The following is a 17,149-nucleotide window of genomic DNA, read 5'->3' on the forward strand; positions in this document are numbered from 1 at the left end:
AATAATAATAATAATAATAATAAATAGAAGAAAAAGAAACAGAAAAAACAACAAAATACAAAGATCTACAAATTGAAATTGAAAGGCTGTGGCAGAAGAAGACCAAAATAATCCCAGTGGTAATTGGTGCCCTAGGTGCAATTCCAAAACAACTTGAAGAGCACCTCAACACCATAGGGGCCACAGAAATCACCATCAGCCAATTGCAAAAAGCAAGTTTACTGGGAACAGCCTATATTCTGTGACGATATCTATAATAGTAACAGCAACAACACTGATAACAAAATTTAACCATCCCAGCTCCTTGGGAAGGACTCAGTGTCTGGATAAAACAAACCAGTCAATAACACCTGTCTGACTGTGTAAACAACAACAACAATAATAATGGTAATATGCTTGGGGGTGGGGGAAAGTTTCAATGTCAGTCAAACTGAAGGATTAGCTTAGCGTCAGCTGCCCTGTCAACATCTCAGAGTACCATTCCCATGATAAAATCCCAGGAAGATATATTTTTTTAAAAGTGAAATTCAGAAATGACAAGCTTGGCTGACAACATTATGAGGTTCATTTATTAGTTCATGGTTTTCCTGTGCCTTTATCTCCCCCCCCCCACCCCCACAATTCTGTTTTGTAACAGGCAGATTGCTCAACATGATTTAAAGCTCGGCCCAATCGTGGCTTTTAATGCCCACAGTAGGTCATTCTTCTGCCTCAAGAGTTTTCAGGCTTTTGTGTGAGATGGTTTGGTCATTCCCTCCCAGTTTTCATATCATCGCTGATCCAAAGCCCACTTTTAGATGTCACCGGAAACCTGAGGCAAACTCACCTCAGGTTCGCCCCCTGTGATGTCCAGATATTTGGAGCCATGGTTCTGGAACCCCACCGCGGTTCTGATTCCAGCCCCTAGCCTCCGATTGAACCCTTAGTTGTAAGTAAGGTTCACTTACCTAACTGAGGGTCCGGAGGCTGGAGCATGTCATCTGGTTTGGGCAACTCACCCAAACTGGAGTTAAGGGAGGGAGCATCTCCTGAGGTTTATGCCCCATTGGCCGGCATGGTTTTCCTTCAAGGGTCTCGGAAAGCCCACACAGCCACTTCCTGCCCCTTTGCAGGCTCCGATACCACAGCTCTGGCTTGTCTGTGAGCATGGTGGAGAACACATTAATCTAAACAGTGTCTGAAAGTGGCCAAACAGTCGTGGATGTGCCAGTGTGGTGGAAGAACTGAGATTAATGTGAAATTGTGTGGGCATTCATGATGCAAAACTAAAGTATCCATAACCAGGAGTAAAGGGCTTTCCAGATAGAGGATTTCACTTCTTCATCAACAGCTCTTTAAATATACCTTTGGCTCAATTAACCATCAAAATGGGCTGCCCATATTATTTTCCTATTGGTTTCAACATCAGCACAGACAACCAGTTGTAACTAGAAGCAGGGAAGATCTTGTCCATCAAGGTTCCTACAGTAGTTGCAAACTTGTATTTCCTAATCTCCCTATGCTTGTCACAGAATTTCACAATGGATTATTTATTGCAGAATTATCCCTGCAAACTTTGGGCAATTCATAAGGAAGTGTTTAATCAGAGACGCCATTATGCACGGACTTTGGCACATAAGTCAGTGCCCCTGCTCTGCCTAGGTCCCCTTGCAATCATGCAGGCTCCATCCCTGTTCTGTCGCCGCCATGTGTAACACTGTCATTGCCTGCCTGGAACCTCCCCAGCCCAGCCGGGTGGTGAACATGAGTCATGACTCTCGTGGCAGTGTGTGCAGCCATGCAGCCGCTCAGCACACCTGATCTCCCAGCCATGCCGGGGCCGAATGTGTGGCTGTGCACGTGCCCCTGCATCCAGTTTGGACTCCCAGTCAGCCTGAGGCAGCATGGCTCATACTTCATTCTTCTCTGTCATGCTCCTTCCTGTTGGTGCTGTTTCTCGGTCCCTCCAGGATGGCAACCTTAGCAACAGCAGCAGAATGGTGGTAAGCAACAAGGCAGTGCAAACAATGAGGCTCCGTAGAAACACTGAACACCAGTCAGCAGCATGCATGCCTCCCTGTTGCTCCCACCGGCAGCACCCCTACCCCACCCTGATCATCAGCATCAGCATCAGCAGAACTCCAGCCAGACTGACCAGGCAGAGAAGGAATCTCCTCTCCTGGCTGAGGCCAAGCATGCATGAGGCATGTGGCATGACTCTCTCTCAGCTTCTCTTCTGTTGGGAAGAGTGGAGACTCTCTAGCCATTGCCAGGACCAGTCCAGAGTAGTAGACCATTCCAGGAGGACCCACAAGTAACTGACATGCATAGGGCAGAGGCGTATCTAGGGAAAATAGCGCCTAGGGCAAACACTGAAATTGCGCCCCCTGTCCAAGCATCTGACACCCATCTTTCAGATAACTTTACCATAATATCAGCTGAAAAATACAAGTCAAGCTCGTTAATCTTTTAATATTTCAAAAACTATTTAGCAGTGGATTTAGCCAGATCAAAAAATGCTGGAAAACTACAAATTTCAGTATGTGGGGGCTCATGAAATACCCAAATACTATGTGGAGATATACTTGGAAAACTAAACAGAAGTGCCTGTCTAATTCTCTGCTATGCATTGTAGCATCACCATTACATAAGTTTTAAAAATCAATGGAGAATTTGACTTTTCCCAGATACTCTGTAAATAATTAAAGGATATGCAGAGTAAATGGTGTCACTGCTTGGAATATATTCTAGTCTTTCAGAAAGACAGTTAAAATGAGAGAAAGAGAGCAAGAAACTCCCAGTGGGCCTTAATATTAAGGATTTCACACTGATTCAAAGACAAACTCACCATTAATAGCCATATTAGCAAGACATCACATTTAACTCACTTATCACAAGAAGCAAAGTAAGAGCAAATGAATACAATCCTAGCTCTTAAGCATCAGCTCAGTATTCACAAGCCCTGATTCTCTGCACATAGTGCCAATCTGAATATGTGTACAGTGTCTTATATTATATTTTATTATTTTTACCCGTAGCCCCTTTGGGGGGCTTCCTAAAGGCTGGGGTTTTTTTTGGTTTTTTTTGCAAAGATTCCCCCTCACCCCGCTGGCCTCTAGGGCCTCACAGGGACCATTTGAGCATGTGCAGTGGCCGTTTTTAAAAATAAACTTTTTTTTAAAAAAAAAGGCCACTGAAAACAAAATGGCCACCACGCATGCTCAAATGGCCTCTGCAAAGCCTGGCATGACCTAGAGCCTCACAGAGGCCATTTGAGCATGCACGGTGGCCATTTTGTTTTTGGCAGCCATTTTTTTTAAAAAAATAATTTTACAAAATGGCGCCCCCCTTCAAGTGGTGCCCGGGGCATGTGCCCTGCCTGCCCTACCCCTAGATACACCCCTGGCATAGGGGGCAATGCTTATCATGCAAGGGGTAGCCCCCAAATGCCAAAAGATCCAGCCTCCAAAGTTATCTAGTTGCAACTCTGTGTTCCATTCTATATTTTCTCAAGTGACATCATGAACACTTTTCAGTATCCTGAAGTTCTGCTTTATCTCAGTCCAGTAGTGTGTATAACTCAAACTTTTTTCATGATACTTTTCTATTATCAGGTTTCTTTCACTTTAAAGAAGCAGAACTGGAGGCTCTGAATATTCCCCCTCCATAGGCTGTAACTCAGTGGCAGAGCACCTGCTTCGAATGCAGAAGATTCCAGGTTCAATCCTTGCCATCATCAGGCAAGGCTGGGAGAGGCTCTTGCCTGAAATCTCAGAGAAGCCGCTGCCAGTCAGTGTAGAGAATACTGAGCTAGATGGACCAATGGTCGGATTCAGTTTAAGGCAGTTTACTATGTTCCTATAGTTTGGAGTAAGTTTTTTTTAAGGCTTCCTGTAGCCTTTTGATCCTGAGGGGGAAAAGATCTAGCTGTGATTTATCTACCAGGATTGAACCCTGCAAACCTGGCTTGTTGGTCTCATAACAGGTTGAGGAGGCTTGTGAAGGAGTGACAATCTATTGCTAAAGACAGCCATTCCATATGATCTGGCAGTTTGTAGGTATGATTTTGAAGAGTTTGGTCCCACATTGCCATAGGCAAAATTGGAGGCAGTCGTCCAGGGACTCCCATTCATACACATACCCATCTCACTAGCATAATAGAGGTTTCCACAGCTTGTGAAGTAGGTCTATAGGGTGAGGCAGAAGATCAGGATAGGGCCCTGATCTTGCATTCATCTGTGTAGAAATTAATGCTTAAGTAGGGCTCCAGTGACAACTTCGAGCAAATAGTTTAGATCCATTCTTATGAATTAATGCAGCTATTTATGAAAACTGCCATAACACATTTCACTTCATTGACTAGAACTGAAGTAATCTACCTTTATGTGTTTGTTTTTATTGCTTTAAGTTGTGTGTACTGTAAAACTGAAGAGGGAACAAAAAACATATGATCATCACTGTGCCTGTGAGATTATATTTGACACATTTTAGAATTCACAGTGTGCAAACTGTATTTATGATGTCCTTGCTGAGGCAAAACCACGGTTGATTTGTATCTTTAAAAAATACAGAATTTGGGCTATAGTTCACACAAAACATTGTTCTGGAGTCGTATCATTAATTTTGATGCCATTACTCTGGAGAAAGTGATTTGTGGATTACAACCACTGTTCAATAATAAATACAAAAGAATATTACAGCTATAAATCTTGTATTTATATAGCAAGTCTCTCCCCATGACTGCCAAAACCTAATAAAATGCTCATACGCAGAATCACCTATTGAATACAATCACATCCAGAGAGGTGAAAATAGTATAGCAATACACTGGGTGGCTTGGGAGAAATGCATTTCATTCATCCATCCATTCAATTCATTAGTTTTAAAAATAAATAACTTGCTTTCCTTTGAAACCAGGAATTCAAGTCAAGTCAGTGCCCTAAACGGTCATAGTTCATTTTGTTTCCAGTGTAGGGAACGACCAATCTTTTTGCGGAAACCCCATCAACCAGGGATGTAGTGAGGGGAAAGTGGGCACATATTCACTACATGGGTGGCCTCCCCTCTCTGCAAGATGCCCTGCCACCCCCCACCCTGGTCCTCCCATCCTCCTTCCATCGTTCGGGCTCCTGGCCAATGGAAGGAGAATGGGCAGAGCCCAGCTGGCTGCTGAAGGAGGCGGCTGGCAGCAGTGATGGGCTGTGTCTGCGCCCTCCTTCCATTGGCCAGGAGCACAACTAATGGAAGGAGAAGGTGCAGACTGCAGAGCTGGGCCAGCTGCCAGGGAGGCAGTGGCAGGAGCCCTGCCTAGGGGGGCTCAGCAGCTCCTCTGGATGCTCCGCAGCTTCCCGAAGCAGAGCATGATGGGTTCTTTGAACCCGTCTGCTCAACTACACCTCCGCCTCTGCCACCCACTTTCATAGGAATGATGGAAGTGGATCAATGCGCTAGAGCTCTGCAGGGACGTGTGCAGTTCTGCAACACCCACATTACACTATGGGATATTTATTTATTTGTATTCATTTGATTTCTATACTGCCCTTCCAAAAATGGCTCAGGGCGGTTTACACAGAGAAATAACAAATAAATAAGAAGGACCCCTGTCCCCAAAGGGCTCACAATCTAACAAAACAAAACATAAGACAGACACCAGCAACAGTCACTGGAGGTACTATGCTGGGGGTGGATAGGGCCAGTTACTCTCCCCCTGCTAAATAAAAGAGAATGGCCACGTTAAAAGGTGCCTCTTTGCCAAGTTAGCAGGGGGAACAGGGATATGTAAACCCCTGATTGCTATATTGATAAGCATTTCCCAATATTCTAATTTGCTCTTTATAGAATACAATATAAGAGCAGAGATTTTACTAAGATAGTCTGGTGTTCCATTCACATTTGCCCTTTTCAGCTGTTCATTCCAGGCAGGATGAATACCTTGGGAGAAGTCTCCATCTCTGAGTGATGGACATTGATTAAATCATCTGAAGGGAACCCTACTATGTGTGGGGATTCCCTACAGATATTAAAATTAAGATGTGGAGGTTATTGTGTAGGAGCTTCTGTGTAGGAGCCTGCTGCAACAATGCTGCCCCTCACCCCATGTTTCTTTACTATACATGCAATGAACAACTGAAAGGAGCTATTGTCCTCTCCTAGGATTAGTATTTCACTGTGGCTTTAGCATTCGAATGGGTTTCATCCAATTTAAAATGCCACATTACTTGGGAGCCATACAAAATCACCACAATTAGTTAGGATGTAGACTTAAAGTCTTGAAAAGGCAGAATAAAAATGAGAAACATGTTTCTTAAATATGAGCATACATGACCTATGAGGAAGTCAATGCGATCCACCAAAAGCACTATAATATCACTGAAGTTTTGGAGATAATTTAAGCAATATAAACCAAATACGGATTGTGTCATGTTCCAAAAAAACAGAACTTTCTGCTTTGAAGCCAAGTCAACAACCCACTACAAAAGTATTCTTAGAAATTAGCTCATCAAAGCAGATTGCAGGTCTTCCTGGAAATATGTACATATGGAATTTTTTCATTTGAGGAGCAATTAAATAAATTGGTTTTGGGCTTCATCAGTTTTCAGGTGCTTAAAATATGCATATAAGGGCCAATTCAACCAAAGTTATGCACTTTTCAGTTCCATTGGTTGTATTGGGAGAAATGTATGGATGTGTTTAACTCTCATATGAAAATCAAGAAAACAAAAATGCACAACTTTAACTGGATTGCACTATATTATTGGACAACCTGACTGTGCTATGCAGTGGCTCTTTTCCCATATCTACAATGCAGGCACTGACGAGGGTGTGAGGGTGATTTTTGCTGATCTCCCCTCCCCCCACCACCACTCTGTGCAACCTGCAAATATGTCCCTCAGGGAGCCTTCCGAGATGCCACTAGGGCTTCCCGCAACTCTGGATTCCTTTAGTAGTCCTCACCAGCGCTGCTGCACATGGACTGCCTTGTACAGAACTGAATGCTGAGAGCCACCATCTCCCTGCAGAGCCAGGGGTGATGTGCTGATGATTTTGCTTCAAAGCTTAATCTTTGCACAGCTCCAGTAATCTGTCTTGGGTTACTGTATTGTTAGAAAAGTTGTGCAGCAATATTTCAAATATGTAAATATATAAGTAGAAGAAAAGGGACAGATGGATCATATGGACCGGCCAAGTACGATCATGAACAAATCCTTAAAGTACCCTCAGTTTTTTCTACTTTCAGGGTTTCTTTTTTTACATAAGCTCTGACTCAACCACATAAAAGTACCAATATTATTATCAAAGGAACATGATTGAGATGGCTGAGTCATTATTGTTAATCAGGGATAGTTAATAGTTAATAGGGCGGTGCAGTCATATCAGTCCGATATGCCTATTGGACTGGAACACTGACTATCAGGCATCATTGGTAGGATTGACAAGAGGCTCTCCAAGCCAGCTCCAGGCTGATTTTTAAGGACTACCACCCTGAAATTGTGGGATGGGGGGGAAAGATTCACCCCAGGAGTCACCCACTGTCCTAGTGGGTGCTTCCTGGAGGGTTGTCTTTGCCCTCACACCCCGGCAATTGTAGGCTCCAGTCCTTCAAAAGCAGGTCCAGAGCTGACTTGGAAAGACTTTCTCTCCAAGCCAGCTTTGGATCTGCATTTAAAGATAGCAGCCCCCAAATTTGGAGATTTGGGGGACAAAATAACTCCCCATGAAAGACCCACTGGGCTTTTCCCAGATTAGACCCTGCAACGGGGTTATGACGAATCTCTGAAGTGTGCTTCCACACTCCCTGTGTTGTGACACCAGAGTCCCTACGCTGACAGCAGGGTGCCGTTCATATTTCCAATGCCTGGTTTTGAAATTAATCCCTGCGATATAGTGCAATAATGTTGTATATCCGGCATTAAAAAGTTGATGTTTTTCCGGGTTGTTAGTTTTCATGAGTCACCTTAAGTGGTGCAGTGGGGGGATGCTTGACTAAGAAGCAGAAGGTTGCCGGTTCAAATCCTTGCTGGTACTATATCAGGCAGCCGCGGAACAGGAAGATGCTGAAAGGCATCATCTCACACTGTGCAGGAGGAGGCAATGATAAATCCCTCCTATATTCTACCAAAAGAAAACCACAGGGCTCTGTGGCCGCCAGGAGTCGAAATCGATTTGACTGCACACTTTACCTTTACATTTACCTTAGTTTTTGTGAGACTGCTCCCCCTGCTGGTCACTTTGCTATTTACATTTTTAATGCAATTTGCCCGAATGGACACATTTTGCTGTTGTTGAGCAGCTAATCTGGAAAATGTCCTGGCCCAGTGGGTGCTTCCTGTCTCCCCACGCCCCGTAATTTTGGGTCTACATTCCCTAAAAACCAGCCCTCAGCCAGTTTGGAGAGACTTTCTTTTCAAGCCGGTTCTGGGCTGGTTTTAATCAGGTCACGGCTGATAAAAATATTGGGTCCATTCTGACCCAATACCAATAACAATAGTGTCAGGGAGGCCATATCAGCACACACACACCCCGCCATTTCATTTTGCAGATTATTTTCGGATTGGCATTGAACCGATATTTCTGTTTCACAGGCCTGATAATTTATACTGGCCTCTAAAAAGAACATGGGATACAAGTTGATCCAGGAATGTCCCCGATACCACATAAGGGCAAGAGAATCATTCCACACCCCCATGCCCACAAGTGGAGTAAAAATAGCTTTAGGAATAGGAAGGTAGATAGTAAGAAAGACTGAACTGAAAACTTTGCTGAGGTAAAAGCAAGTTTTCCTTTGTGGCTGACTATGGCATCTTTCAGCAACCAAGAGAAAACATTTTTCATTCTTCTCGAAGTCACTTCCAATGACCATGCAGAGTAAATAACAGAGTACAGAATGTATCACTGCACAACCGACTGTTGATGGAATCGCAGACGTTTTTATAGGCTTGCTTACATTTACAAGCAGAAGTATCACAGAGGTCACAGCCCTGTTTCTTGTCATACAGCAACTGAACAAAGTTGAACACACACAGTGAGACACTGAGGTGGCCAGCTGGCATGGCGGTAACTGCATAATATCAGTTGCCCACCCACATAGTGTGGTTTTAAAAGTAATAAAAAGGGGATACAACAGTAGTTTTGTCAGAGGACTGGACTCAAAATAATTAACACATTAGGTAAGCTTGTGTACATCCAGTGAAGACAATGGAAACAGGAGTAAATCTCTGAACCTTTTAGCAATGTTGTCATGTTTTGGGGAAATGAGACATTCTTTAATGAAACTTAACACACCACTTTGTATTTTCAATATTAGCAAGTGGAAATTGACAACCACTTTGTATTTTCAATATTAGCAAGTGGAAATTGCTAGCTTTAGCAGCAAGGCTACCCTTCAGTAGTCTGCGTTTAGTCTGTTTATAGCTCATGTTATTTGACTTGGGCTTTAGGGCTGGTTTACATTTGATGGTGGTCCCCGCATATTGGTCTCTAGGGAGTGTGGGACTTCACATGAGTATGGCTTCTACAGAGTAGCTGATATGCTGGTTGTAACCTGTATTGCACTAAAAAAATATTCTGGTCAATTCATTATGATTATCACATTGAGAGTATTTGAAATGCTCCCTTCATGAGCCTGATGTACATGCATGTCCCCTTTTAAAAGGTGAAGCTGGGTACAGGCCCCATTATGTCCAGGCTATGGATAGGGCCAGTTTGGACAATACTTGTATGACCAGCCCAAGCACAAGTGATCAGCATGTGCGTATGCCATGAGCACACACACCCATTTCTTATCTACACCAGGATACTTCTGGTAGCATATGTGGAGGAGCAGTTTCAACAAACTGCCCCCCATGTAACTTGGGAAAGACACCCCCGTGTGCCAGAAGGGGGAAAGACCATAGTCCTATTCAGACATTATACTGAACACTCTGATTGTACAGGGTGCACAGGTACAGATCTGTATACAGGTACAATTATTCACACATTACGATGAACAGAGGTAGAGGAGTACACTTCCTGCTTGTACCATGCATTTGAGGGGCCTGTACTCAAGTTCACTTTAAAAATAAATGCAGGTAGAATCATTCATACAAAAACACATATGAGTGTACAGACATACACTCATATAACATAATAAGGGTATTCACACGTGCAGCCTAGCCCAGGCTAGGGCAGCCCAGCCTCAGTTAGGCCACGCATGCAAAGCGCCAGGAGCAAGGTCGCTCCCGGTGCTGCACTCGCGTCAAGCCCCACTTCCAACCCCAGCATTTAGTCGAGGTTAAGTGAACCTGTGAATATAAGAAGAGCCCAGCTGGATCAGGCCCAAAGCCTATCTAGTCTAGCTCCTGTCTCACACAGTGGCCCACCAGATGCCTCTGAGAAGCCCACAGGCAAGAGCTGAGGGCATGCCCTCTCTCCTGCTGTTGCACCCTTGCAACTGGGGCCGGCAATTGTCTGAGCGGTCACTGCCGGGTTAACAGCTTCCCCCCAGCCCACCGCCATCTCCGGAAATGATCCAGGGGCGGGGGAGGAGTGGGTGCAACAAGCGCAGCGGCTGCTCAACAAGAGCAGGTGCCACACTCATGCCCCAGGGCACCCTGGGATGCAGGAGGGGAGAGGTCCTCCCACTCCCAGCATTTCCCTTCTCCACACCACTGCTTGTGTGGGTGCATGGTGCAGCAGAGGAGAGGAGAGCAGCTGCTTGTCTGCTGGGGAAGGCAGGCGAGCCTGCCAACCCTCCCCAGTGAGATCACGTGCAGGACCTCATTGTCTGATTAGGGCTCATGTGTGCTCATGGCACACACATGTGCTTATTGCATGTGTTTGGGCCAGCTGATCATGCATAGTCCAAACCAATCCACAGGAAGTGAACTGCTGAATGGGCACTAACAGAGGCGTGCCTAGGCAATTTTGGAGCCTGGACCTAAAGGCCTTTGGAGCCCCCCCCCCCCAGGGAAATTAAGCATCATCATACTCCGCCAGGCAACCACACCACCCAGGACAGTCTAAAGAGGATTGGGGGGGGGCAGGGGCTGTGGAGGCCCTGGACTTCGGCCCCAAAGTCCAGGGGTAAGAGCACCTCTGTGCACTAAACATACTAAGGGAATTCACACATGCAGCCTAACCCAGACTAAGGCCGTCTGGGTTAAGCTGCATATGTGAAGCACCAGGATCCACATGGATCTCGGAGCTGCCTGCCCGCCTGATCCAGCTTTTTACCCTGGCCTGTAGCCAAGGTTAAAGGCACAAGTCTGCCCTCAACCCTGCCACCAAGGTCGTATGTATGCTTGGGCTGCTCACAAACCAAGCGGACATAGAGATGGGTGCCTAGAGCACACTTCGTATGGGGGTATCCCCCAATGCACTGCATTAATTGCATGTTGCATTGTGGGATACATGGAGGACATGACGCATCATGCCAGCCTCTGGAAATCCGCACTGTGTCAATCAGCACAGATTGCATGGGAGTGCGGTCTGTGCTTCCCATTAATGGTGAAGGATCATCGGGGGTGGGGTGGGGTGGTACGTTTTGTGCAGCCTTTCCCCCACCAACCCTCCTCTCTTCCCAGTCATGTGAATACCCTTAATGCATGGATAATTGTATGTATTATCCATACATTAGATAACACAGTCTAAACGCAGACTGTGCCCAGATTGGCAGGTGTTGAATGTAACATGTAAGTAGGGCTATGGCTGATGCTCCATGTGGCAGCTGTAACATGTACAGTAATGTGGACCACAGAGTCACTGGAAAAGTCTCCATACCCCTGCCAGATGTTTGTCCACTCCTCATAATTATTACTATCAATGGAATTAAATCACTTTCCTGGTATTATTTAATGATAATTTACTTAGACATTTTGAAGTGCATGGGGAATAGCCTACAGGTACTTTTCAGTGGCAGGCACTTTAGGCATTTGTGCATGCTAATACATACTTTACATATGGCATCCCTTGCTTGCCAAAAGTGTTGGACTTCAGCAAGGGCATAATTAAACCACCCTCAACATCTGCTTCATCCCTACAAATAAATTTAGACTGAATTTTGCCTTGATTCGGATTGCAAAATAGTAACTGAAGACCCTTCCCTATATCTAGCTTATGCATGGTTAAAAATGCCTCAAGTATGGCCCTCCTGGGCAGAAACAGAAGGGCTCACATTCATGTCTTCCTCTCCCATGTCTTCCTCTACTACGTGTTCCCTGATGTATCCGATCAGGGGTAAAACTACATCAAGGCATAGGTGGATGCACATCTATGCCTGGAATGCATTTTGGTTCTGGCAAGGCTTGTGCATTTCGATTCGGGTACAAAACGTTTGTGCCCGAAAATGGCAATTTCGGAGGTTTTGTAACCAAAACAAAATCAAGAATAAAAAAACAGAGATTTTTGTTTCCAAATCAAAATGACTGTGTTTCGGACAGAATGCTTTGTTCTTCGGAAAATCATTGCAATTCAAATTGACTTCTCTGATTCTCTCCACTCCAGCTGAGGCACTGAGTGATTAGCAGAAGATAAGATATGCAAAAAGATGTTGAGCATGAAATGTTAAGTATGTGTTGTATTCAGTGTGATTGAAATGCAAACTGACCTTGCAAAGGGATTTGGAAGACAGCATTTTGAGACAGAAATACCCAAATATCTTTGGGAGCTCAATGCAATTCCAAAGCTCTTGTTAAAAGCCATGGTATAAATTGTGTGGAGAAGCTTTTCGAGAAGCTGGTTAGGAAAGTTCTGAAATTACACAGGTTTTTCTTTCCAACGGTTTAGAAAGAATCTCTTGACTTGTTCAGGGGCCTTTTGAAGAGCTATTTTGTTTTTCTTCTGATTTTTATGAGTTATAGTGCTGTCTAAGTTTTGTTGCCCAAGTTGAGCAGACTAATGTAATTTAGGCCACAATGTAATTTGATGGGACATGATGTCTAAACCACTGGTTCACAATTTTTGCCATTGCAGGGGCAGGTCATCCACATGGGACTACAGGAGACAAAAGGAGGGGTGGGTGGGGAATACCCCTGTCAATCTATTGACATCCCCAGGAATCTTAGTTGCTTCTCTCTTTCTTGTAACCATGATCCATGGTTTTGCACTTTCTTAAATGCAGTGATGATAAATCTCAACAATTCTGAACAGTAGGCTGATTTGTCTGGGCTACGGCTCACTCCACGTCAGTTAAATGAACATTTGAAGCTGTTCCATAGTACCAAGGCAGTTCATTGGTCTATCTTGCTATCTCAAATGACCTGTGGTCACTGTTCCATGGGGAGGGAGTGTTTTTATTGAAAGATTGCTTGAATCCACAAATGGGTTGTGCTGCTGTGTTAGTGCCACAGGGACAGGCTCACACCCACTGCAAAATTCTCAAGTAACTGTGCCAAAAAATTAAGTGTCATTGTTGTTCATCATTCTCTTCACACTTTCAACTTGTTTATGTGGGGTTTCAGGGGCAAAACAGAAGGTTGGGTGGCAGTGCCCCAAGGGTGGTGCACCCAGATTCCAAATAGGGCAAAGGGCTGATTTCTTAGGAATTTTTGAGGTTTACATGTCTTTAAGATTTTTCCCCATAGGGAATAATGGAGGTTTCAGCAGCCCCATAACTCTACCTGGGGGGCACTGAGATGGCCCGAAGCAAGTGGTGGTGTAGTGCACAGAGGGTGCCAACCACCCCCCTGGATTGCTAACCTATTGGGGTACTGGGCTTTGTTGTTTCTGAGGTGTTGAGTTTAGATTCTCTGGTAGCAAATGAGATTTTTAATGAAAAACTATGAATCCACTCTTATATGCTACTAGAGAATCTACTCTCAGAACACCTCTAGAACAACAAAACCCTGTACTTCATGGGTTGGCAACCCATGTGGGTGGTTGGCACCCTATGTGCTCTACACCGCCACTTGCTCTGGGCCACCCCAGTGCCCCTCAAGTGGAGTTATGAGACTGCAGAAACCTCCATTATACCCTAGGAGTAAAATCTGAAAGACGCGTAACTTCATTAATCCTTTAAAAATCAGACCTTGGACAAATTCCTCTGAAAAAATTGTGGTAACTTCCTTGTAGCAACAGGGCACTACCACCAACCACACTCCACTCTGGGCCACACCCCACGTGAAGCTATACTTTTCATGAAACCTCCACCATACCCTACGGGGAAAATCTGAAAGACGCGCAAACATTAAAAATTCACAAAAATATCAGCAGTTTGCCCAATTCCTTTGAAATTTTTGTGGTAGCTTCCACTCATTGGGCACTATAACCCCCACCCACTCTTTTGACCATGTGACCCATTTTTAAAATCTGAATTAATTCGGATTCGGATTAATTCGGATACAAAACAAAACTGAGGTGATTCGGAAGGCTTAATTTCGGACAAAACACAAAATGGGGTTGATTCATATTTGGTACAAATCAAAACAGAAAAAATACAAAATGTGCAACTCTAGTCCTCGCTTGTGAAACACTTGTCAAAAGGGTTGGTCACCAATCCCCTAATCCAATGGATTTCCCCAAAACCTTAGCTATAGTTTATTTCCAGATAAATCACTTAAAGCTACTGAAGTGTGTTAACAATTGGGGACGTTCACTGTGTGGCTGCTGCATTTAAAATCTGCAGATCCTCCCATGTGAGGAAGAAAGGGAGCTATTGGGTCTTCCAGCTTATCCCTACAAACAGTCACATGTGTTTATTTGGCCAGAGGGCATTGCTAGAAAACATGAAAATCTACTGCAGATACAGGAGAAAATTGCAGTCACCTGTCCAGTGTGAAAAGTTGTTGCCAACTTCAAAGAGGAGGTGTTGAAATAAAAGAACGCATGTACAACTATAATCAAATCAGAACTTTCACTTTTCATTTCTGATCTGGCTCTTGGGACTTTTTTTACATTTTGTTTCTTTCCTTTCTTCACTGAGATTTCTGATTCTGTTCCATGTGCCTTTCTGGACTTTAAGATGAACATATGTGGAAAAGAAGGCTCCACCTGTTTTACAGACACAGTTTATATTTCGTGTTGTTAACACAAATCAGGTACAATTAGTTTTCTCCACCACTGAAAGGCCTAATATGATGGCTATACATATGGTTTGAATAAAAGTCAAGGTCTTGTTTACATATTTCATGAATTAAACACCTTTTTTTCTTAGCTGCTGGTAGGTTATCCAGATAATCAACATGGGTGAGGCCTGGTATTTGTCATTATACAAAAATTAAAGTGATTGCCAGATGTAGAATCAAGCTGGAGCTTTATCTGAAAACAGATTCACTTGATAACACCAGCCATATATATATATATGCTCTTGCTTTGTTCTGTTTTATTGTCGTAGTTTTATATTGATTTTACTGTTGTGTTTATACTTGCTTTGATATTTCTTAAGCTGCTCTGTTCTAGGTAATGAAAAGCGGGACATAAATGTATGAAAGAAACAGAGAATCAGAAACAGAGGTGTGCAGGAGCAAGAACTATTATTGACACCAAAGTATTATTGGCTATATTGAGAAGAATGTGGTGGTTTAGTATCCCAACAAATAATATTTGCACACTTACTTGGGAATAATCTCATTGAACTCAATGAGACTTCCCAGAAAACAGGTCTGGGATTTCTTTTAGCAGACAATTTATTATTTAATGTTACCGAGAGTGTCGTAGCTAGAGCATACGGGGGCCTGTGTTTGCCTACCCCTAGCAGCTCACATCTCCTTCCCACAGCTGCATGGAGACTCCATGGTGATGCACACAGGGAAGCTATTGATGCAGACCCTGAAAAGTGGGCTAAAGAAGTTGTGTGTGTACTGCCGGGAGTCACGCAGCTCCCAGCAGCGATGGGGTGGCAAGCCCTCCGCTTAGCCCAGGTTTGGGGCACAAGGGCACCCAAAAAGTGAGCTAAATGCTCGTGTGTTGGTGCTGTGTGAAGTAGCCTTCCAACCAGCATCAGGAGGCTCCCCATAATTCACCAAGCACTTATGGAAACTCAGGGGGGTGGTGGTCTCCGAACCTCCCTCCTCCCCCACACGAGAGATGTGCACAGAACCAGTTCAATGGACTGGTGGTTCCGCTCATTCAACAGTGGGGGGTGTATAACTTTCAGGGTGGGGGAGGGTGTACTTACACCCCCCCCACACTGCATTTCCCCCACTGGTGCTTGGTTTTCCAAAAGTCCTTCAGGGCGGCAGCGTACCTCCCTGCCGCCCTGTTTGCGCCATTGTCCGGATGTGGCCTGCAGGTAACCTCACTACTTCCGCGTACATCCGGACAATGGTCCAAACGGGACAGCAGGAGGTACGCTGCCACCCTGAAGGACTTTTGGAAAACTGAGTGCCGGCGGGGGGAACTCGGCAGGGAGGGTAAGTGCACCCTCCCGCACCCTTAAAGGTAGATACTCCCCACTGTCGAACTGGCCCCTTCTGGTTTTGTGCACGTCCCTACCCCACTCCTCTCCCCCCTACCGCAATCTCCCTCCTCCCTGCTACCGGCAGAAGTCGGCAATCGTCTGGGCGGCCAATCAGGACAATCAGCATCATGGACGGAATCGTCTGCGGGGCAGGCAAGCTTTTCACGGCTTCATCCCCTTGTTGGAGCTCATTCTCCAATCTTGAGAATGGGCTCCTTTTCTACTACTTTTAATTAGTACGCCATCCACACTGCCAGCCACCATCCAGCTCAGGGGCTGCTGGGAAGGAGAGAGAGCCCAGAATGAATTCTCCCTGCTTTCCAGCAGCCCCCAAGCAATTGAAGCAATTATGTGTGGTCACTCTGACTACTATGAAGGCACAGTGTGACACTACTGGGATTGGGACATCCCTGATAGACTGAGGTGGGGGAAGCCTTGCCCTGGCACTCACCACGTTTCCCCACAGTGATCGGCTCTGCCTTGGGGATTCCACGATAACCTATTAACCTTTGCTAACTGGGCAAAGTTTAACAAGGCGATTCTCTTTATTTAGCACGGGGAAAGTAACTGGCCCTATCCACCCCCAGTGCAGTACCCGGAGTCTATCTTATTTTATTTGTTTGTTTGTTTGTTTGATTGATTGATTTCTATAACGCCCTTCCAAAAATGGCTCAGGGCGGTTTACATTAAAAACAGCACTAAAATCAATTAACTGTTAAAACTGAAAACTGTAAAAACAACATAAAACCATTATTAAAACAATTAAAATAGGTTTTAAAATCCTGGAAAACCAGGCCA

The sequence above is a fragment of the Hemicordylus capensis genome, chromosome 5 (assembly GCF_027244095.1).
Source record: "Hemicordylus capensis ecotype Gifberg chromosome 5, rHemCap1.1.pri, whole genome shotgun sequence".
NCBI classification, from domain to species: Eukaryota; Metazoa; Chordata; class Lepidosauria; order Squamata; family Cordylidae; genus Hemicordylus; species Hemicordylus capensis.